Source organism: Thalassophryne amazonica, chromosome 6 (assembly GCF_902500255.1).
Source record: "Thalassophryne amazonica chromosome 6, fThaAma1.1, whole genome shotgun sequence".
Classification (NCBI taxonomy): Eukaryota; Metazoa; Chordata; class Actinopteri; order Batrachoidiformes; family Batrachoididae; genus Thalassophryne; species Thalassophryne amazonica.
The window spans coordinates 109,586,998-109,611,484 of NC_047108.1; the positions used below are offsets into that span (position 1 = coordinate 109,586,998).

Sequence of the window (24,487 nt, forward strand, 5' to 3'; positions counted from 1 at the left end):
TTTCAAGGGCATGTCCTCTTCAGCATAAGGCAACATGACCTCTTCAAGTATTTTGACATATCCAAACTGATCCATGATACCTGGTATGCGATATATAGGCCCAACACCATAGTAGGAGAAGCATGCCCATATCATGATGCTTGCACCACCATGCTTCACTGTCTTCACAGTGAACTGTGGCTTGAATTCAGAGTTTGGGGGTCATCTCACAAACTGTCTGCGGCCCTTGGTCCCAAAAAGAACAATTTTACTCTCATCAGTCCACAAAATATTCCTCCATTTCTCTTTAGGCCAGTTGATGTGTTCTTTGGCAAATTGTAACCTCTTCTGCACGTCTTTTATTTAACAGAGGGACTTTGCAGGGGATTCTTGCAAATAAATTAGCTTCACACAGGCGTCTTCTAACTGTCGCAGCACTTATAGGTAACTCCAGACTGTCTTTGATCATCCTGGAGCTGATCAATGGGTGAGCCTTTGCCATTCTGGTTATTCTTCTATCCATTTTGATGGTTGTTTTCTGTTTTCTTCCACGCATCTCTGTTTTTTTTTTTGGCCATTTTAAAGCATTTGAGATCAATCAATCAATCAACTTTTTTCTTATATAGCGCCAAATCACAACAAACAGTTGTCATTGTAGATCAGGGGTGGGCAATCATGTGCCATAAAGGGCTGAGACATTGCAGGTTTTCCTTGCTACCACTCACCTTCGCAGGTGATTTCATTAATGTTCAGGTGTCTCAGCAGATGATTTCATTGATGACCAGGTGTTTATGTGCAGGGGAGAAGCTCATCAGCAACCCACCAGGTGAGGTGATTGGTTGCCCACCCCTGTTGTAGATGAACAGCCTATAATTTTTTGCACCTGCATATAAGTTTTCCCCTCTCCAATCAACTTTTTAATCAAACTACGCTGTTCTTCTGAACAATGTCTTGAACGTCCCATTTTCCTCAGGCTTTCAAAGAGAAAAGCATGTTCAACAGGTGCTGACTTCATCCTTAAATAGGGGACATCTGATTCACACCTGTTTGTTCCACAAAATTGACGAACTCACTGACTGAATGCCACACTAGTATTATTGTGAACACCCCCTTTTCTACTTTTTTTTTTTTTTTTACTAATAGCCCAATTTCATAGCCTTAAGAGTGTGCATATCATGGATGCTTGGTCTTGTTGGATTTGTGAGAATCTACTGGTACCTTGTTTCCCATGTAACAATAAGAAATATACTCAAAACCTGGATTAATCTTTTTAGTCACATAGCACTACTATTATTCTGAACACTACTGTATCACCATTTGCAGGATTCCACTCTAAATATTCTCTTATCTGCTGCACTATATATCAGATGTAAGATGTTGCTCCTCAGTGTTTCTCAGTTGTCCTCAAAAGTATTGGAACACTTGGTATTTCACACATTTTAATTTGTTTATTCCATTTCAAATACATTTTTTCCCAAAATTCTCTTCTTTAAACTCAAACTGAAAGCAAATCTCTACAACTTTTACAAATCTCTACAATTAATTAAAAATATAAAATCCAGCTTCCTGATGAAGTGGTGTAGAAGAGGATTTTCTTTAAAAAAAAAAAAAAAAAAGACCTGAAAGTTCAGCTACAATTTGACAGAACGTACATTTGAGATGAAAGGCTGGATTTGATGTTTTGGTGAAAGAAACATTTGTATTTCTTCATAATTGATGTAAATAAAGTCCAAGACACATTCAGTGACTTGGAAATGTTCATGTTTCCATTCCCTGACTTGTCTGAAGGAAACTGTCAATAAAACTGATTATTATTTACAGGTATTATCAAGTTTTAGATATTTGCTTTCAGTTTGAGTTTGAGGAAGATAATTTTAGAATTTTTTATTCTTTATATTTTTGTATTTCTTGTATTTAAAATGGCATAAACAAATTAAAATGTGTGAAATTCCAAGTGTTCCAATAAATGACATGGTGAGATGCTGACAGGCTTCGCTCGTTCATGTCTGCGCCATATGCATATTAATGATGACGATAAGTACTCCCTGTGGGACACCGCACTTCAGAGGGGTCATGTGATGCACCATTGAAGAAAACATACTGTGACCAATGAAGATCTCAGCCAAAAAAAGTAAAAATATGTAAATATCCTTACAGGAAAAACTATAAATTTTACAGCATTATATTTTGATTGTACTTTAGAATAAACATTCCCATTTCTAAATTAAATGTAACAGCATTATTTTTCCTAAATTAAGTTTAAACTATTTCTATAGAATTCTATTGCAGTTGCTACTTGTTGTATACTGAATCCCTTGAATTCAATGAGATTTTGTTGTGCTGCACCCATTTCGCTCAGAGCCGCCACAGGGGGTTTTAGTGTGATGATGCTGATCTGGTTTTTCTAATATATCACAGCTCCAGCTGTATAAAACAAACAGACCTCATGCCGCCTTGAGCATTTCACTCACACTCCTGTTTGCACGCCTGTGCGGTCACCCAATAGGAACTACTCTGGCAACATAACCAATTGTATATCATGTAGCATACTGAACATAGTTTTACTGTATTTGTACAAACTATTGTGGTGAGCTGCGAGGAAGAACAAGCAAGAGCTCTTGTCTTTTCTGCACTCAAAGAGGTGCTTTTATTTGTACACACCCAGGCTAAAGTCATTATTCACAACACACTTTTCACTTATGGTGACAACGCGACACTTAACTAAACTGACTAATTCAATCACAACAAACCTCTCTCAAGGTGCTTCACACAAGTAAGGTCTAACCTCACCTCCGCCCAGAGCAAGAACACAGGTGACAGTGGTAAGAAAAAACTCCCTCTGATGATTTGAGGAAGAAACCTCAAGCAGACCAGACTCATACAATGCAGAAAACACAACAACAGCAACTGATGAGTCCATGCAGGTGCCCAGTCCACCATCATAAAGCCACTCAGTGGATCTGTTCCTGCAGCAGGGTCCATTCCGCGTCCGTTACAGAAATCATCTAATCCAGTACATGGATCTGGATCCAGCTGCATCTCGGACAGAGAGGAAAACAAAACAAAATCAGTCAGCCAGAAAAATTACAAGGTATAATGTGTCAGCATTAAGCAACGGGAAAGCAGTAGAAATACTAAGATGATCACCGGCCTCTCGCCCTAAGCTTCACTAACAGACCCAGACTTTAGATCAAGTTGAAGCCGAGACCTAAACCAATTGAACTACGAGGTCTGTTAGAAAAGTAATGGACCTTTTTATTTTTTGCAAAAACTATATTGATTTGAATCATGTATGATTGCATCAGCCAAGCTTGAACCTTCGTGCGCATGTGTGAGTTTTTTCACGCCTGTCGGTTGCGTCATTCGCCTGTGAGCACGCCTTGTGGGAGGAGTGGTCCAGCCCCCTCATCTGATTTTCATTGTCAGGAAATTGGCTGATCGACTGCCGCTTTGCTTCATCAAAATTTTTTCAGGAAGTGTGAGAGACAGCCAAGTGGAAACCATTTGGAAAATTCAGATGGCTTTCGGTGAAGATCTTATGGGGATCACACAGATTAAGGACAATTACAACTGGATTAAAGACGGCCCACAGCGGCAGATGACGTGCCATGCACCAAGCAGCGATCGACAGGCTCAAACAACCTCCGTCCCGATGCGCGAATTCCTCCGCACGTCTTTTCATGCCGAAAAACTCCTGTAACAGTGGAATGTGCCGTTCATTTCCAAAGTAAACGCTTTGTTGATCCGGGACGTTGTCTGACTACCACAGAAATGGCAGAAGAGTTTGACATCAGCACTTTTTCAGCATGAAAAGACGTGCGGAAGAATTCGTGCGTCGGGATGGAGGCGCAGGACACAGAACAAAAAGCAACGCCATGATGAAGCCTCACAGGACATGTTGTGGCATGTTCAGCTCGTCCACGATTTCTCGGATAGTCACACGACTGAAAAGCCACCGAAAGCCATCTGAATCTTTCGAATGGTGCAAGAGCTGGGCATGTTAGGGCTTGTCCTGTGAGACCAACACGGAGGTGCTTTCGTCCGGCGCCATGAGCAGCTCCATGGCGAATTTCTCCGCTCCTCTTTCCATTACAAAAACTCCTGTAACAGTGGAATGTGCCGAAAAAGTGCTATGTCCAGCTGTCTTGCCATTTCTCTGGTAGTCAGACGACGTCCCGGATCAACAAAGCGTTCACTTTGGAAATGATCTGGTCGTTTGAGCCTGTCGATCGCCGCTCGGTGCGCGGCGCGCCATCCGCCACTGTGGGCCGTCTTTAATCCAGTTGTAATTGTCCTTAATCTGTGTGATCCCCATAAGATCTTCACCGAAAGCCATCTGAATTTTCCAAATGGTTTCCACTTGGCTGTCTCTCACACTTTCTGAAAAAAATTTGATGAAGCAAAGCAGCAGTCGATCAGCCAATTTCCTGACAATGAAAATCTGATGAGGGGGCTGGACCACTCCTCCCACAAGGCGTGCTCACAGGCGAATGATGCAACTGACAGGCGTGAAAAAACTCACACATGCACACGAAGGTTCAAGCTTGGCTGATGCAATCACACATGATTCAAATCCATATAGTTTTTGCAAAAAATAAAAAGGTCCGTTACTTTTCTAACAGACCTCGTACAAAAACGCAATAAATCAATAACACCAACAATGCTGTCAAACTAACATGAACCACAATAACGGCATTTAAAACTCCAAAATAGGGCTGCAGCTATCAATTATTTTAGTAATCAAATATTCTATCGATTAATCAAGTACTCAGACAAAAAGTACTATTGCGTTTTTAAACAACATCAACACTCCAGGGCTCTCCCTAAGCAATGGCACAATGTCGCTGCACCACCATGCAGATTGTCAAATTTAGTGTATTCCTGTTTTCCTGGGTAATTTTTTTTTTCACATCTTTACAAGTTTTGGATCTTTCCTGGTGTCAGGAGCTCAGCACTCCCTTGACACCGGACTGTAAGCACAGACGGTCGGTGTAATCCTCAGTCAGTCAGGCTGCACGTGAACGTGAGCACAACCTGTTCAAAACTGGGCTCTGGAGCGCAGCTTTTCCACAACAGTCACACTGATAAATCTGCTCTGCACCCTGTTGATGAAAATTTGATTTAAAGTGCACATAGAGGACCGAGTCTATTTGTCCGGCGGCCGGGGATGCAAAGCTGTGTCAAAATGTTTATTTGCCCGATCGTCAGCTGAATAAGGCACAAACAGTCTATTCGCCTGACCATGGTCGGGCCAAAGTCTTGATATTTTGCTGAAATGCCGATGGGATGTGGCTTCCTGTTTGGTCCTCCCCAACTTGTAAAATTTAACTTTTTTTTTTTAAGGTTGGTGGACTCTGGACTGGGTCCCTGCGTGAATTTTTTTTTATTTTGTATCCTTCTTTCTCTGTGATTCAGCAGATGCATTTCAGCTGGAGGTTGAACATGCAAGCCTTACAGTCACTGTTTTCTTTATTGTGCTGAAGGACAGCTTTAGGAAAGGTAGTTAAGGTGTTGAGTGGCAGAACTGCGCCCTCTGCTGGCAAAAGGGAGCCTCTGCAGAGTTGGTGGATGCAGCAGGTGGACACGTCAGACAAAGAGTTTGGGTTTCAGTATTATTGTTGCTGTTTCTGTCGGGAGTTTTGATAGTGTGCGTTCAGACCAAATCTCACACACACACACACACACACACACACACACACACACACACACACACACACACACACACACACACACACACACACACACACACACACACACACACACACACACACACACACACACACACACACCTTTCACATAGCTTCAGCAAATCAACCATTCATTATCAGCAATAAAGAAGCTAAAAGGAGCATCTGGACTTGTGCATTCTTACTGATGCCCCCCAGCGGCCTCAAGTGATTTAATCCAGTGTACCATACAGTCCTTACAGTAAACCACCATAACAAATACGGTCCTTCGCGCCGGATGTAGTGTGGTTACTGTGGGATTACTCCAAGATGTTCCTGAATAAGCATAGCACTCCCCAGCCATCAGATGTTTGGCCTCATCGTAGAACACAACCCCCAACCTGTATGGAAGACAAGAAATCTCCCGGCCGGGAGAGCGATGGCAGCCCTACCACAGTGTGGAAAGATCTTGAGAGAGACATGTCAGGATCAATCAATCAATTTCAATCAATTTTATTTATATAGCGCCAAATCACAACAAACAGTTGCCCCAAGGTGCTTTATATTGTAAGGCAAGGCCATACAATAATTACGTAAAAACCCCAATGGTCAAAACGACCCCCTGTGAGCAAGAACTTGGCGACAGTGGGAAGGAAAAACTCCCTTTTAACAGGAAGAAACCTCCAGCAGAACCAGGCTCAGGGAGGGGCAGTCTTCTGCTGGGACTGGTTGGGGCTGAGGGAGAGAACCAGGAAAAAGACATGTTGTGGAGGGGAGCAGAGATCAATCACTAATGATTAAATGCAGAGTGGTGCATACAGAGCAAAAAGAGAAAGAAACACTCAGTGCATCATGGGAACCCCCCAGCAGTCTAAGTCTATAGCAGCATAACTAAGGGATGGTTCAGGGTCACCCGATCCAGCCCTAAATATAGGATGACACCTCTCACACTGCCATCACTCGATGATGATGACTTTACGTCAGAGCATGGAGCAGCAGCCCCATATCCATATGAGTCTGATTATATGGAATCAGAGTTTCTGGCCCTGAGTAGGCCGGTATCTTCCCAGTGGTTGCCCCCTAGAGAAACTCCCCCTGAAGTTATGGAGACTCTGCACAGCTTGATGAAAGATAATCAGAGGTTGCACCGACAAACGAGAGACATGCACAGGAGACTTGACACCCATGTCCCTGTACGTGATCTACCACCCATATAACCACAACTCACCCTGCGCTGTCCATCATCAGATGCACCTGAACAGCGTAGTGGTCATCATCAGCCTGCAGGAGAAGACGACAATTGGCCACCACCACCACCACCCCCTGTTGCAGATGAGGAGATCTACCAACCAGTACCACCATCACAGGACCCAGAAGCAGAACTGGTAACATTGCTGAGCAATATGAGGCCAATACAGCCAGAGCAATTTTCCAGGTTTAAAGCTGCACTCAACAATTTGTTGTCTCAGGCTGCTACAGAGTGATTTAAATACCAAATCCTGGTAGATCATCTGAAATATGAGGAGGCGCTGCTCATAGCGGACTCTTACACCAACTCACCACAGCCGTATACTGACACCATGGCTAGCCTCCCTGAGCAGTATGGGCAGCCACACCAGCTGGCTCTTAGGAAGACTGCTGAATTGATGGATGCCCCAAACATTGCACATGGAGACACCCATGGATTCAAGCTGTTTGCTCTAATGCCGCGTTCACACTGCACGTGACGCAACGCCACAAATTCGCTTCCTTCACCTGGCAGTGGATGCGCCACCATCGCCCGTGTGTCACTCTGCTTGGGCGGAAACTTTCGCTGCGAAACTTCGCCTGCGTCATCAAATAGGAGGAGCTTCCATTCTGCTCGCCGTCAAGTCACCGTGGCAGACCTTGATCACACGGAGCGAGTTGCTGTGCTGTATTTGTTGTGGAAAGCCGACAAACGTCGCCAGCGGCGCCGTTGCTGGGTTCACAATATCCTCATAAGACATTCCCAATTCAAGGAGTTTCATCATTTGCTGCAGGTGCTGCATCTGGATGACGGCCGCTTTCAGCGGTACTTCTGCCTCTCCAGGACCCAGTTTGAGGACCTCCTGTCCTGTTTGTGCGCGCACATACGAACAAAGAAAAAAAAAAAACAAAAACTGGCTGCCGCTGTGGTTCCTTGCTTTCTCTCCCCTCAAACTCTGTCATCATTGTGTTATAAACCTGTTACCATTTGTTTTATTATGCATCTGTGTAGTTAATAAAATTATCTTCAGAGACAATTCATTTGTGCGCGCATGTGAAAAAAAAAACTAGCTGCTGCTGCTGCTGTGGTGCTGCTGCTTGCTCTCCCCTCAAACTCTGTCATAACTGTGAAATAAAGGACAAAAGGGACATAAGTCCTGCTCACAGGCTGGCTGTCAGAGACAGGACATGTCCACATCAAGTATAAATTCCAGACATCTTCACTACATATCCAGTCCCTGATTGGTCATCGCGGTGTGACAAGACGAAAAAGTTCAGATTTTTCAACGTGGGGAGGACGGCGACGTGATATCGCGCCAGAAACGCGCCAATCGCTCAAAATCGTTTCATTCGCCTTGCTTCATTTGGGTCTATCGCGTTGCGTTGTGTGGCTTGAACTTTTGTGGCGCCACAACGTGTCCTTCCATAGGGATTACATGGCAACCTGTCGCCACCGTTGCTCATGTCGTGTGCGGTGTGAACGCGGCATAAAGGTGAGAGCACTAGTTGGAGTGCAAGACCAGCTTGGAGACTATGGCCAAACAGAGCTCCACTGTGGGTCACATGTGACAAGACTGTTGTGTAAGCTCCAGGACTCGTGAGCAGAGTTCAAGAGATTCCTGTACCCCATGCGGGTCACTATTTTCAGCCTCTTGCATTTTTCTGAGTGGCTCAACTACGTGTTAAAGAACCAAGAGGCAGTATATGAGACATTGCCTAATGACACCAAGGGCAGGGCTGGATGTAAGGGAGAATATCGGCATGATCACAAGACGGGTAGGAGCACCAACATCCTGCAAACTACCAATAAGGTTGATAATACATCTGTAGCAGAGAAACAGCCCTTGAGAACCAAGCCATCAGAGAAGACAGCATACTGTCCTTATTGTAACAACACATATCACTTCCTTACCACTGTTCTAACTTTGCACAGCTAATTGTTGAACAGATAACTGCTTGGATTAAAACCAACAAAAGATGCTGGCGGTGTGGCCACTCACTCCAAGATGCACAATGCCGCCTTAAGGATGCATGTCAGAAGTGCAAAGGGAAACATCTTCAAGCTCTGCATGAAGTGAATGCAAAACCTGCAGCTGCAGATACATCCTGCCTTGTCAGCACCACCAATGAAGTCCTGTACTTGGATAGACGGTCCGGGTGCAGTCAGGTCCTGCTTAAAGTGAGTAAGGTATTGCTGAGGAACAGTAAGCATACCTTAGAGACATTCGCCATATGATGGATCTGAGCAGACTATTATTCTCCCTGCAGCAGCTCAGTGACTTAAGCTCACAGGTGAATCTGCTCCTCAGGACTGTCCGTCAGGAAATGAGGACACTGCGTCATTCTCCATATCCCCAGCTGACCAGCCACAGAAATCTTTCAGGATACATAAAGCATTCACTTCAGATCAGCTGGGCCTGGCTGATCACACGTACCCTGTGAAAGCTCGTCAGAGAAAACAAACACTTAAAGGGTCTCCCCCTCTAGTCCTTCGATAAAGTGCAGCCCCTGTTGTTAATTGGGTCAGACTACCCCCACCTGATTACTCCAGTAGAACCTGTGCGCCTCGGACCACCTGGGGGACCAGCAGCAGTGAAAACTAGGTTGGGCTGGACACTTCAGGGCCCAACCAAGCACATCAAACAGCAGCCAACTCAGGCGCAGTGTTTTCATATCTCAGTACATCTCAGTACAGTTAGCAGGCTCGGCCTCAGACATAGCTAAAGGGACGTTGACAGTAGAAGCACTAGCATGATGAACTTCAGGTTCTGTCATCTCCTGTGCGTCCTTTCCCACGACCTGCTCACTGGACACGGAATCCTCCGATTCCGACCCAACATAGACATCAATTGGCTTTGAGCCTGGACTAACCTCTCCAGTAAAGTTGTCCTCATTTTCGCCCGTTGAAGTTGCATTTTCGCCCGTTGTAGTAGGGACGTCGGGAGCACTAGCAGCAACGCCAGAAGTAGTATTGGCCACAGCAAACAAATTATCTATTTTAAAACACCCGGAAGCCTCAGCTTGTAGAGCTTTCTGCTTTTTGTCCTGAATCTTCTCCGCTCCCCCCTTCCTCTTTTTGCCACCTCTTTCCATGATTTATCTAGTGAAAATATATGTGCGACATGTGTTCCCATGGACCTGCGCCACTCATCACATCAGCAGGGTTGCCAGATGTGACTGACTGATGATTTCCAGACCAAAAAAATGCTCAAAAACCGCCTGGATGCACTAAATCTCGTCCAATTTGAACAAAAGTCTATTGATCTCTATGGCCATAAATCTACAGAAAAACATTTTTTACCCGCAGACGGCCATCCTAAACAGCCCAGTTGGGAAACTGCCAAATCTGGCAACAATGCACATCAGCCTTTAGATGCATACCCCCATGCACCGCAACAGATTTTTTGCAAAATCTTCAGAGATAAATCCGCCAAATACAAGAGGAACATCGTAGTTTTGCTTAAACAAAGTAATATTTATTATAATTTAGTTTGTTGCAAGGATTTTACAGTTTAAAAAAAGAAAAAGAAAATTACACCATATTCCAACCGTCACAAAGATGTTTACTACAAGTAAAGGGTATATAAACTGCACGTACCTCCCTATCAATAATAGTAAAAGTTAAACCTCAGTAACGTTTTTTTGAGTCGTCACTACCTACTAGCAGTTACAAAGTAGAGAACGGGGCTGGTGGGCAGAGAACGGGGCCGGTGTGAACTTGGGAGGGCCGGCCCACGCACATCTAAACGTGCAGCGGCCCACCGGGCAAATGCCCAAAATCACAGATTACCAGTCCGAGCCAGACAACAGACACAGACTGAATTAAGTTTGGCGCAGATACCATGTACTGAAGTAGTAACAATTGTTTGTAGGTAGGCAGTGGATATTTTGCCGGACCTATACCCTCTACGATGACATCATTTGAACTAGCCAATCAGCGAGGAGATCCGGACAAATATCGTTAGGTGTGTGTTTGTTGTATCTGGCAAAATATCCACTGCCTTGTAGGTATGAACCTGCAGCAGCTCTGTTACCTGCATCCCCTCCACACATCCAATGAGAGGAAGCTAGAGCAGGCTGTAGAAGCCAGACACAGATTGAATTAAGTTTGGTGCCGATACCATGTACTGAACAAAGTGAAAAAAAACCCACAAACACACCAAAATAAATGAATACCCAATATTTACAATTCTGCAGTTAAGATCCGGAAATTAATAAAGTGCAGAAGATTGTTTAACAAATTCCTTGGTTAGACCAGCAACACCAAATACACAGCAATTCAACATCCCCAGCACAGTACTACAGACAAGTAGTCCACCACCTCGCCAGGCCCCTGCAAAACATGGGGGAAATCTTTTTGCAGACAGGACAGTACATCCACACTTTGTCCTCTGGTGTGAAAGCCCGCCCTCTGCAATGAGTGTCATAGGCCCTCTTCTGATGCACACCAGAGTTTTCTAGAATCTGGCAGGTGTCTGTGAAAGGTGTCTCCATTAGTCTGTGAAAGTAGTTCATCTCCTTTCCCCTGGTAAGCTCGGGTTCCGTCACAGCCTCCCGCTGTTTCTTCAGCTGGGGTGCGAGCCCCTGTAGGAAGGCATGGAGCACCAACTCCTCTTGGGCAGCTGCATCGAAGTGGGGGTAACCTTGTTGGGCATCCTTCTGCACATCAGCATTGAGAGTGCCCAGACTTTCCCCTTCCTGCCGGTATGACTGACCAGTTGCTCTCTGCTGTGGTCGGTGGAGCGTCACTGCCCAAACCATTTCTCCGACGTTATGGTTAGGTTGTGGAGGTTGGGGCAAGGTCAAAAAGCACTTGGACCACCTTCCCTCCCAATGCTAGGGCCAGATGAGGAGCAGCGCATTGTTCCAGCCATTGTGCAGCACTGCTAGCTGTACCTGGGAGAGGTATGGCGCCAGCTGCATTGTCCCATTGTATTTGGGCAGCTTGACTGGTGACTTCGGCATCACCACGGGCTGTAGCTGGTCGCCATGGTCATTGACAGGAGAGGCTTCTCTGCAATGACAGTGGCAACTTCCCGTCAACTGTGATCAGCAGCTGTTACGGTGCTGGCGGCAGTAACCTTCCCCGTCGATAGAGGGCAACGAGAGACATTGGGAGCATGACTGCACTGCTCACATCAGTGGCAGTAACCCTCCCCATCTACAGGGTGAGATGAGAGCATGGTACATTGGAGCCATTGGGAGCATCATCAGCAAGTAGCATGGCTCTGGCTGCACTGCTTCTCCCAACCTCTAGAGGGCAATGTAGCCCGGGTTTGTCATGTCCCTCTCTGGAAGCTCTCACTTCTGCCGCTCTAGGTCCTACAGAAATGACATGTTCTCCTTTACAGCTGGATCAAAATCATTAATTTCTCTCTCCTGTCTTACAAAGGCCGTAATCCCACTTTTGACATCAGTGTGGCAAGCTGTTGCAGAAGAACGAAGAATGGGCAACAGCTTTTGTCTTTTCTACGCTTTGCCACAAGGAGGTGCTTTTATTTTTACACACCCAACAACACAGATAGTGGCGGAAGACATCAATTACAATACACTTTTCACTTATGGTGACAACATGACACTTAACTAAACCATCCATCCATCCATTTTCTTCCGCTTTATCCAGAGTCGGGTTGCGGGGGCAGCAGCTCAAGCAAAGCTGCCCAGACACACACCTCCCCCAGCCCCCTCGGGGGAACCCCAAGGCGTTCCCAAGCCAGCCGAGAGATGTAGTCCCTCCAGCATGTCCTGGGTCTTCCCCGGGGCCTCCTCCCAATGGGACTTGCCCGGAACACCTCTCCAGCAAGGCATCCAGGGGGCATCCGGAAAAGATGCCCGAGCCACCTCAACTGACTCCTTTCGACATGGAGGAGCAGCAGCTCGACTCCGAGCTCCTCCCAAGTGACCCAGCTCTTCGCCCTATCTCTAAGGGAGCGCCCAGCCACCCTGCGGAGGAAACTTATCTCGGCCGCTTGTACTCGCGATTTCCTTCTTTCGGTCATGAGCCAAATCTCATGACCATAGGTGAGGATCAAAACGTAGATTGATCGGTAAATCGAGAGCTTTGCCCCCCTACTCAGCTCTCTCTTCACCACGACGGTCCGATACAGTGACCGCATCACTGCAGATGCTGCACCGATCCGTCTATCGATCTCACGCTCCATCCGTCCCTCACTCATGAACAAGACCCCAAGATACTTAAACTCCTCCACTTGAGGCAAGGAGACTCCACCGACCTGAAGAGGGCAAAGCACCTTTTTCCAGTCGAGAACCATGGCCTCGGATTTGGAGGTGCTGATTCTCATCCCGGACGCTTCACACTCGGCTGCAAACCGCCCCAGTGCACACTGAAGGTCCTGATTTGACGAAGCCAACAGAACCACATCGTCCGCAAACAGCAGAGACGAGATTCTGTGGTTCCCAAACCAGACCCCCTTTACACCCTGGTCTGACTGGCTTCCTCCCCTCCCAGCAGATCCAACTCACTACCAGGTGGTGATCGGTCGACAGCTCTGCCCCTCTCTTCACTCGAGTGTCCGAGACACGTGGCCGAAGGTCAGATGATACGACTACAAAGTCGATCTTCGACCTCCAGCTCAGGGTGTCCTGGTGCCACGTGCACTTATGGACACCCTTATGCTCGAACATGGTGTTCGTGATGGACAAACTGTAACTAGCACAGAAGTCCAACAACTGAACACCACTCTGGTTCAGATCGGGGAGGCTGTGCTTCTCAATCCCCCCCTTCCAGGTCTCACTGTCACCACCCACGTGGGCATTGAAATCCCCCAGGAGAACAATGGAGTCCCCAGTTGGAGCGCTAACTAGTACCCCTCCCAGGGACTCCAGGAAGGTTGGGTACTCTGCACTGCTGCTCGGCCTGTAGGCCGAGACAACGGTGAGAGACCTGTCCCCAACCCGAAGGTGTACGGATGCGACCCTCTCGTTCACCGGAGTGAACTCCAACACATGGCGACTGAGCTGGGGAGCAATAAGCAAAGCGACCCCAGCTCTCCGCCTCTCCCCGTGGGCAACGCCAGAAAAATGAAGCGTTCAGCCCCTCTTCAGGAGTTGGGTACCAGAGCCCAAGCTGTGCGTGGAGGTGAACCCTACTATCTCTAGTCGGTATCTCTCAACCTCCCTCACAAGCTCAGGCTCCTTCCCCCCCAGCGAGGTGACATTCCACGTCCCAACAGCCAGGGGCTGTAAGCATGGACCAGGCCGCCGGGCCACCCACCCTCGACCGCCACCCAATCCTCTCTGCACCCGACCCCCATGGCCCCCTCTGCAGGTGGTGAACCCACAGGAGGGCGGGCCCACGTTGCTCGTTTGGGCTGAGCACGGCCGGGTCCCATGGGCTAAGGCCCGACCACCAGGTGCTCACGCGCAAGCCCCATCCCCAGGCCTGGCTCCAGGGTGGGGCCCCGGCTCCGCCATACCGGGCTACGTCTTGGTCCTTGATTTTTTTTACTGGTCATGGAGGTTAACTAAACCAACTGAACCAAAAAACCCAATAAATCAATAACACTAACAACGCTGTTAAACTAACATGAACCACAATAACAACATTTAAAACTCCACAACCCCAAACTACCATGTTGCATTGCGGAACAACTTACAGTCTCAGCACTTTAAGCATTTTTTAATGTAGATGCGAATGAAAATTTAGACTTTTCATCTAGCTGACAGCAGAGGGCTGCACAATATGGCCAAATTATCGTAGGTCAATATTGAAGCCAAATATTATATCTCTGTCGATATGATATTATACGATATGACTATGATTTGACACAAAGTGCAGCAACAGTGAAAATTATACATTCTTAAAACAGTAATAATACCACACATTTTGCACTCATCATAAGGTTAGGACACTGTGCCCTCCAAAAGTATTGGAACACTTGGAATTTCACACATTTTATTTGTTTATGCCATTTTAAATACAAGAAATCCAAAAAATATATAGAAAACAAAAATTTCTAATATTATCTTCCTTAAACTCAAACTGAAAGCAAATCTCTAAAACTTGATATAAATTAATTAAAAATATAAAAGCCAAAATGATGGGTCACTTAAGTAATAGTTTTACTGCCAGTTTTCTTCAGACAAGTCAGGGGATGCATACATGAACATTTCCAACTCAATGATATGTGACTTGGATCAATTATGAAGAAATACAAAATTTTCTTTCACCAAAACATCAAATCTAAGCTTGCATCTCAGATGTACTTTCTGGCAAATTGTAGCTGAACTTTCAGGTTTTCTTTTTAAGAAAATCCTCCTCTACACCACTTCATCAGGAAGCTGTATTTTAGATTTTTAATGAACTTATATCAAGTTGTAGAGATTTCCTTTCAGTTTTGAGTTTAAGGAAGATAATTTTAGAATTTAGTTTTTTGTGTGGCAGCACGGTGGCTTAGTGGTTAGCACTGTTGCCTCACAGTGAGGAGGTCATGGGTTCAATTTCCGCCTGTGGCCTTTCTATGTGGAGTTTGCATGTTTTCCCCATGTTTCCTCCCCATGTTGTGGGTTTCCTCTGGGTGCTCTGGTTTCCTCCCACATCCAAAGACATGCGGGTTAGGTGGATAGGAATCTTTAAATTGTCGGTAGGTCTGTGAGTGGGTGTGAATGTGTTTGTTTGTCTGTTTGTGGCCCTGTGACAGACTGGCATCCTGTCCTGGGTGTACCCCGCCTCACGCTCTATGACTGCTGGGATAGGCTTCAGACCCCCTTGACCCTTAACTGGACTGATATATTGAAGATGTGTGTGTGCGTGTGTGTGAATTTTTTTGTTTGAATATTTGAAATGTCATAAACAAATTAAAATGTGTGAAATACGAAGTGTTCCAATACTTTTGAAGGCAACTAAGAAACACTGAGGGGCAGCATCTTATATCTCAAATAAGCCAACAGCGCATGAATCAGCTGCTGTCTGCTAGTTTTATTAATCTAAAATCACTGGAGAAACATGTATATATAAGTCAACCCGAATTAAAGGAGAAACTCCGCTTTACCAACCTGGACCTCATTTCTGGCAAAAAAAATAAATAAATAAAAAAATATGGCCATTTACTCATCGGTATAACTTTGGTGACATTAGGAGTCCGTGGTTCAGATGATGTGTTCAGGTTCTAATCTGGCTCGAAGACTTTTTTCTACTAAGGTGGATTCAAATGTTTTGTGGTACACAGTGCCAACTACTGTACCGGTGGGACCTAGCTATTAGGTTGCGTAGACAGAGATGAAGGGACACAAACGCAGGACTCAAACTCACAGCTCTGAATTTTAAGATTGCTTACTGGTTGGTAATGCAGGGTCCGGTGCTTAAATACACCCTGGTAATGAGCTACAGATTAGAAACAGGTGTGTGGAAGATTCTAGACAGGGTGTGGCCCAGACAGTGTGCACCGCCCACCACCAGAACAGAACTGTGATGCGAGCACTTTGTGTGCTTCCTTCCCAAACAGAATATCCCCAGTTTAAAGCTGCCTGGATCCCATTTTCTTTTCCCCAGTGGTTTTACACTGTAAAATTTTAAGTATTTTCTGTAAAGGTATTCACCTATCCATATAATAAAAGGGGCGTGGCCTCTGTGTGTATGTTTATCCGGAGCATCAATTGAAATCCAGAAAGAGCAGACTTTGGTCCTTTGGTATATGTATGTATTTTTTCATGAGAATTCAAGTCCTGAAAACAAGGTGATCGGACCAATGCACACTTCTACAATAAGAGGTTGTATTTCAAAATAAAAGTCTGTGAGGTTGCTGCAGACCTGACAGAATTCATCAGTCTGTCCATCCTCAAACATCCCAGACAGCAGATTCAAATCTGGACATTTTCTGTGTGCATGTGACCCCAAACCCAGAATTAACATGTTCACAGTCTGGACAGAACAGCAGAACTGTGTCTCAACAGTGTCTCACACAGGCCAAAAAAAAAAAGAAAAAGAAATTTGATGTAATGTGAACACTGTCAGAAACTCAGCCACATGGGGTGTGCAGCCAGTACATTCTGAGTGCCGGTCCCAAGCCCGGATAAATGAGGAGGGTTGCGTCAGGAAGGGCATCCGGCATAAAACAAGCCAACCCAACTATGCAGACTCAGAATCGAATTCCCATACCGGATCGGTCGCGGCCCGGGTTAACAACGTCTGCCACCAGTGCTATTGCCCAACAGGGTGCCGGTGGAAATTGGGCTACTGCTGGGCGAAGACGATGAAGAAGAGGAGGAAAACGTTGCCACGAACAGCGGGAGAAGAAGAAAACTAGAAGGGTGGAAATGAGAGTGGGGACTTTGAATGTTGGTAGTATGACTGGTAAAGGGAGAGAGCTAGCTGATATGATGGAGAGGAGAAAGGTAGACATATTGTGTGTGCAAGAGACCAAGTGGAAAGGAAGTAAGAGCAGGAGCATCGGCGGTGGGTACAAGTTGTTGTACCATGGTGAGGACAGGAAGAGAAATGGTGTTGGGGTCATTTTAAAGGAAGAGTATGTTAAAAGTGTGTTGGAGGTTAAGCGAGTGTCTGACAGGGTGATGAGTGTGAAGTTGAAATTGAAGGGGTGATGATGAATATCATCAGTGCATATGCCCCACAGGTAGGTTGTGAGATGAAGGAGAAAGAAGATTTCTGGAGTGTGTTAGATGAGGTGGTGGAGAGTGTGCCCAAGCATGAAAGAGTGGTGATAGGAGCAGACTTCAATGGGCATGTTGGTGAAGGGAACAGAGGTGATGAGGAAGTAATGGGTAGATATGGTATCAAGGACAGGAATGGGGAAGGACAGATGGTAGTTGATTTTGCAAAAAGGATGGAAATGGCTGTGGTGGATACCTACTTTAAGAAAAGGGAGGAGCACAGGGTAACATATAAGAGTGGAGGAAGGTGCACACAGGTAGACTACATTCTTTATAGGAGATGCAAGCTAAAAGAAATCACAGACTGTAAGGTGGTAGCAGGAGAGAGTGTCACTAGACAGCATAGGATGGTTGTTTGTAGGATGACTTTAGAGGTAAAGAAGAAGAAGAGAGTGAGAGCTCAACAAAGCATCAGATGGTGGAAGCTGAAGGAGGAAGACTGTTGTGTGAAATTTAGCGAGCAGGTGAGAAAAGCACTGGTTGGAGGGGAAGCAATTTTGGACAACTGGAAAAGTACTGCAGATGTGGTGAGGGAGACAGCTAGGGCAGTACTGGGTATGACATCTGGACAGTGGAAGGAAGACAAGGAGACTTGGTGGTGGAATGAAGAGGTCCAGGAAAGCATAAGGAGAAAGAGGCTGGCAAAAAAGTTTTGGGATAGTCGGAGAGATGAAGAAAGTAGACAGGAGTACAAGGAGATGCGGCGTAAGGCAAAAAGAGAAGTGGCAAAAGCAAAGGAAAAGGCATATTGCGAGCTGTACAAGAAGATGAATAGTAAGGAAGGAGAAAAGGACTTGTACCGATTAGCCAGACAAAGGGACAGAGCTGGAAAGGATGTGCAGCAGGTTAGGGTGGTAAAAGATGCACATGGTAATGTGCTGACAAGTGAGGAGTGTGTGCTGAGAAGGTGGAGGGAATATTTTGTAGAGCCGATGAATAAAGAAAATGAGCGAGAGAAAAGGCTGGATGATGTGGTGAGAGTAAATCAGGAAGTACAAGAGATTAGCAAGGAAGAAGTGAGGGCTGCTTTGAAGAGGATGAAGAGTGGAAAGGCAGTTGGTCCAGATGACATTCCAGTGGAGGCATGGAAATGTCTAGGAGAGATGGCAGTAGAGTTTCTAACCAGATTGTTTAATAAAATCTTAGAAAGTGAGATGATGCCTGAGGAGTGGTTCCTATTTTCAAGAACAAGGGTGATGTGCAGAGCTGCAGTAACTACAGAGGCATAAAGCTGATCAGCCACAGCATGAAGTTATGGGAAAGAGTAGTAGAAGCTAGGCTTAGAAAACAGGTGAAGATCTGTGAGCAGCAATATGGTTTCATGCCGAGAAAGAGCACTACAGATGCAATGTTTGCTCTGAGAATACTGTTGGAAAAGTACAGAGAAGGACAGAAAGAGTTACATTGTGTGTTTGTGGACTTACAAAAAGCTTATGATAGGGTGCCAAGAGAAGAGTTGTGGTATTGTATGAGGAAGTCTGGAGTGGCAGAGAAGTATGTTAGGGTAGTGCAGGACATGTACAAGAATAGTGTGACAGCGGTGAGATGCGCAGTCGGAATGACAGACTCATTCAAGGTGGAGGTGGGATTACACCAAGGATCAGCTCTGAGTCCTTTCTTGTTTGCAGTGGTGATTGACAGGTTGACGGATGAGATCAGACAGGAGTCCCCATGGACTATGATGTTTGCAGATGACATTGTGATCTGTAGTGAGAGTAAAGAGCAAGTTGAGTCTAGTCTGGAGAAGTGGAGATATGCTTTGGAGAGAAGGGGAATGAAAGTCAGTAGAAGCAAGACTGAGTACATGTGTGTGAATGAGAGGGAGCCCAGTGGAATAGTGCAGTTACAAGGAGTAGAAGTGGTGAAAGTAGATGAGTTTAAATATTTGGGGTCAACTGTTCAAAGTAATGGAGAGTGTGGTAGAGAGGTGAAGAAGAGAGTGCAGGCAGGGTGGAGTGGGTGGAGAAAGGTGGCAGGAGTGATTTGTGACCGAAGAATATCAGCAAGAGTGAAGGGGAAAGTTTACAAAACAGTAGTGAGACCAGCTATGCTGTACGGCTTAGAGACGGTGGCATTAACAAAAAGACAGGAGGCAAAGCTGGAGGTGGCAGAGCTGAAGATGTTGAGATTCTCTTTGGGAGTGACAAGAATGGACAAGATTAGGAATGAACATATCAGAGGGACAGCTCAGGTGGGACGGTTTGGAGACAAAGTCAGAGAGGCGAGATTGAGATAGTTTGGACATGTGCAGAGGAGAGACCCAGGGTATATAGGGAGAAGGATGCTGAGGATGGATCCACCAGGCAGGAGGAGAAGAGGGAGACCAAAGAGGAGGTTCATGGATGTGCTGAGGGAGGACATGCAGGTGGTTGGTGTGACAGAGGAAGATACAGAGGACAGGGTGAGATGGAAACGATTGATCTGCTGTGGCGACCCCTAACGGGAACAGCTGAAAGACAAAGAAGAAGAAGTGAACACTGTCAGACTGCAAATATAAAACTTCAGTTATTCATTACGTTTTTCTGATGAAGCAGCTTCAGAAAAGCTTACTGATGACAAAACTTCATTTTAGAAAATTGAACACAACTGAAAACAGATTAAACCTTCAATAAAGACTTTCAGAAAAGCCAAGAAATTTTTCTATGTCAATTCTTAAAAAATGTAGCATAACTCTAAACAAATTTTCCCCAGCAGTCAGCTGTCCTCCGTATACGAGGGCTGTCCATAAAGTATAGGTCCTTTTTATTTTTTTCTAAAACTATATGGATTTCATTCATATGTTTTTACGTCAGACATGCATGAACCCTCGTGCGCATGCGTGAGTTTTTTCACGCCTGACGGTGACGTCATTCGCCTGTGAGCACTCCTTGTGGGAGGAGTCGTCCAGCCCCTCGTCGGAATTCCTTTGTCTGAGAAGTTGCTGAGAGACTGACGCTTTGTTTGATCAAAATTTTTTCTAAACCTGTGAGACACATCGAAGTGGACACGGTTCGAAAAATTAAGCTGGTTTTCAGTGAAAATTTTAACGGCTGATGAGAGATTTTGAGGTGATACTGTCGCTTTAAGGACTTCCCACAGTGCGAGACGTCGCGCAACGCTCTCAGGCGGCGTCATCAGCCTGTTTCAAGCTGAAACCCTCCACATTTCAGGCTCTATTGATCCAGGACGTCGTGAGAGAACAGAGAAGTTTCAGAAGAAGTCGGTTTCAGCATTTTATCCGGATATTCCACTGTTAAAGGAGATTTTTTTAATGAAAGACGTGCAGACGGGTCCGCGCGTCGGCTCGCAGCTGCCGCAACACTCCGCCACAGGAAAAACACCTCTGTTGGAAGTCTTAAGGACAAGTTGGAACATGTCCAGCTGTTAAACAATTTCTCATATACTCACTCCACTGAAAGCCATCAAAAGCCGCCTGGATTTTACAAATGGTTATCAACACGGAGGTGTTTTTCCTGTGCCGCCGCACCGCGCCGGCTGCGTCCCGACGCGCGGACCCGTCCGCACGTCTTTCATTAAAAAAATCTCCTTTAACAGTGGAATATCCGGATAAAATGCTGAAACCGACTTCTTCTGAAACTTCTCTGTTCTCTCACGACGTCCTGGATCAATAGAGCCTGAAATGTGGAGGTTTTCAGCTTGAAACAGGCTGATGACGCCGCCTGAGAGCGTTGCGCGACGTCTCGCACCGTGGGAAGTCCTTAAAGCGACAGTATCACCTCAAAATCTCTCATCAGCCGTTAAAATTTTCACTGAAAACCAGCTTAATTTTTCGAACCATGTCCACTTCGATGTGTCTCACAGGTTTAGAAAAAATTTTGATCAAACAAAGCGCCAGTCTCTCAGCAACTTCTCAGACAAAGGAATTCCGACGAGGGGCTGGACGACTCCTCCCACAAGGAGTGCTCACAGGCGAATGACGTCACCGACAGGCGTGGAAAAACTCACGCATGCGCACGAGGGTTCAAGTATGTCTGACGTAAAAACATATGAATGAAATCCATATAGTTTTTGAAAAAAATAAAAAGGACCTATACTTTATGGACAGACCTCGTATAGTACATATATCCACATCTAGAACCTGTAGATCCCGACGGTTCAACGTCCTAGTTTTTAGTGTATTTTTTTTTTTACAGAATTTTTCTGGCAGCCACAGCTGGCTGTGTTTGTTTTGTTGTTTTTTTTTCTTTGTTTTTTAGTTTAGTGTTTTTTGTTGTTGTAAAAACAACTTTTTTATTTATCTAACAGTGAACTGCAACATACAAAATAATATAACATTTACAGGTTCAATTCATCTTGAAGTCATTACAAAACTGCACATCAGACAAGGTATGTGCACGTGTAAAACAAACAAACAAACAGTGATTTCCTCATCTGTGTAAATACAGTTGTATGCAAAAGTTTGGGCACCCCTGATGATTTCCATGATTTTCCTTTATAAATCATTGGTTGTTTGGGTCAGAATTTTCAGTTAAATATATCATGTAGCAGACTTTATACGTATAGCAGTATTCCATTTCCTCAATATGTTCCTCACAGTGGAAACTGACAGCTGAAATCTGAGATAGCTTTTTGTATCCCTCCCCTAAACCATGATGTTGAACAATCTTTAGTTTCAGGTCATTTGAGAGTTGTTTAGAGGCTCCCATGTTGCCACTCATTAGAAGAGATGCAAAAAGGAGAAACATTTGTAAATGGCCACCTTAAATACCCTTTCTCATGACTGGATTCAACTGTGTAAGGAGGTCAAGGGTCAATGAGCTTACCAAACCAATTTTGTGTTCCAATAATTAGTGCTAAATGTATTCAAATCAATAAAAAGACAAGGGTGCCCAAATTTATGCACCTGCCTAATTTTGTTTAAATAATTATTGCACACTTTCTGTAAATACTATAAACTTCATTTCACTTCTCAAATATGAGTGTATTTGTTTGCTGTATGATATATTTAACTGAAATTTATGATCCAGACAACCAATGAATTATAAAGGAAAATCATGCAAATTATCAGGGCTGCCCAAACTTTTACATACAACTGTAAAAGCATTATTGCTTTCCTCATCCAGCATAAAGTTTCTATAATGTCCTGAATCATTATGCGCATGCTGCTGCATGCACACAAACTGTGACTCAGCTGACAGCTTTGAGGTCATCATGGCTGAATGGAAAGGGGCGGAGCTCTGCAGAGATCTGTGTAATTACATGAATAGTTCCAAAAGTACAATTCACTGTGTAACACGATTTTTGTTACTGGCAAATAAGTGTCTTTTTCCAACTACATTTATTGCAAAACAATAGAAAAAGCCCATTTTTCATGCCAAACGTTTTTTTGGGCTGCACAGCAATTTTATCCCCTCAAAACAGCTATTTTTGACAATTTTCTGACTTTTTCACAATAAAACTAAAATACGGAACATAACTGCAGCAAGGTTTATTTGCAAACATTTGAAAACAACTTTAGAAAGTTAAAATGAACAGTTTTCCTTGATTTGCGAATGTGCAACGAATCACTTTCCCTGATCGGACCCCAAATGTAGTCCCCCATCATGTTTTCATTGTAAGATCCCTGATATCTGTGTTCAAAGTCCATTATGTCTTGGTGGAAGCGCTCCCCATGTTCTTCTGAGTATGCCCCCATGTTGTCCTTGAAGTTGTCAAGGTGAGCATCCTTCAGTGACATCCTACAGCCCATTTGGCCATAGTTTCTCACCAAAGTCTCAACCAGTTCCGCATAATTGTCAGCCTTGTGGTTGCCCAGAAACCCATGGACAGCATCAACAAAACTTTTCCATGCCTCCTGTTCCTTTGCTGTCAGTTTCTTTGGAAATTCAGCGCACTATGATTTTCTTGACTTGTAGTCCAATGAAAACACCAGCTTTCAGTTTTGCCTCTGACAGCTTTGGGGAAAAGTCTTGAAGATACTTGAATGCTGCAGACTCTTTGTCAAGCGCTGTGACAAATTGTTTCATGAGTCCCAGTTTGATCGCACACAGCACGTATTTATTTCCTTGGTCTGACACTGGAAAGGGGCCCAAAATGTCCACCGCTACCCTCTCCATGGGTTTCTAGAACATTCTAGAACATTCTTTGGTATTCTACACATTTCTGGAATGTTCCACAAGGTTGTTAAATTTTCTTTGATCAAAGAGTGAAACATTCATGAACAAAGGAGATTCTTCAAACCTCAGTAAATTACTCTCCTGTTCATGAAAGTTCTTGCTCAGTCTGTACAAGGGTGATTCTTTAACTACGGGCACTATTGGCCTTGTAAATGTAATTTCCACCACACCATTGCCTTACAATATAAAGCGCCTTGGGGCAACTGTTTGTTGTGATTTGGCGCTATATACATGTGCTGTGATGTCACTGTTTATCTCCATAGAAACTACCCAAACAATCTTTCATACAAACTGTTTAAAGAGACATTACAGTGTTGTGGTGGAAATTACGGCAATAGTGTGGGACAACTACATTTTGTTTAAAAAAAAAATCACAACAGTTGTATGACATTGAATACCCCAGTTATGTTTTGATTATTTTACTGATATTTTATTCAGAGATATTTTAAAACATTAGAAAAAAATGTTTCTTTACCATTCATTTTTATCATTGAAGATCAAAAGTCTGGGTGTGGGACAAGCACAAAACTGCAATATTTGCATATAATGATGCTGAAAAAAGGTGAAAAAGTCATCATAGACTACTAGAACAAATTTCTTAACACACTTTCATTGTAAAGATGACTATAAAAGTGTGAAATTTCCCCTTTTTTCTGTTTTTCATACAATATGATCAAAGGACATAAGTGCCCATAGTCTAAGAATCACCCACAAATGAGGAAGGTTTTCATAAATATAATTTTTTGTCAACATTGTATTATGTTTGAAATTATGTTTGAACCCTTTTGACATGATCACAAAAACAAAATATGATGACCACAACTCTGACAAATGGACTTAACTTTTCCAGAAATTAGTAGTGACCACTCA

The 24,487-nt window shown here is 44.5% G+C and overlaps 1 protein-coding gene and 2 long non-coding RNA genes across 3 annotated transcripts in view; 2 read left to right on the plus strand and 1 right to left on the minus strand.

The window, feature by feature from the left end:
- The window catches only part of LOC117511519, a 29,541-nt gene that overhangs the window by 4,187 nt on the left and 867 nt on the right, over positions 1 to 24,487 (plus strand). The window lies entirely within an intron of this gene.
- On the minus strand, positions 10,209 to 22,802 carry LOC117512894. The gene is made up of 4 exons (XR_004561413.1): positions 22,721 to 22,802; positions 15,874 to 15,877; positions 10,556 to 10,559; positions 10,209 to 10,218 (listed from the first exon to the last, which is right to left on the minus strand). It is a non-coding gene; the product is annotated as an uncharacterized LOC117512894 (long non-coding RNA).
- On the plus strand, positions 14,311 to 22,790 carry LOC117512893. The gene is made up of 3 exons (XR_004561412.1): positions 14,311 to 14,322; positions 20,698 to 20,703; positions 22,718 to 22,790. It is a non-coding gene; the product is annotated as an uncharacterized LOC117512893 (long non-coding RNA).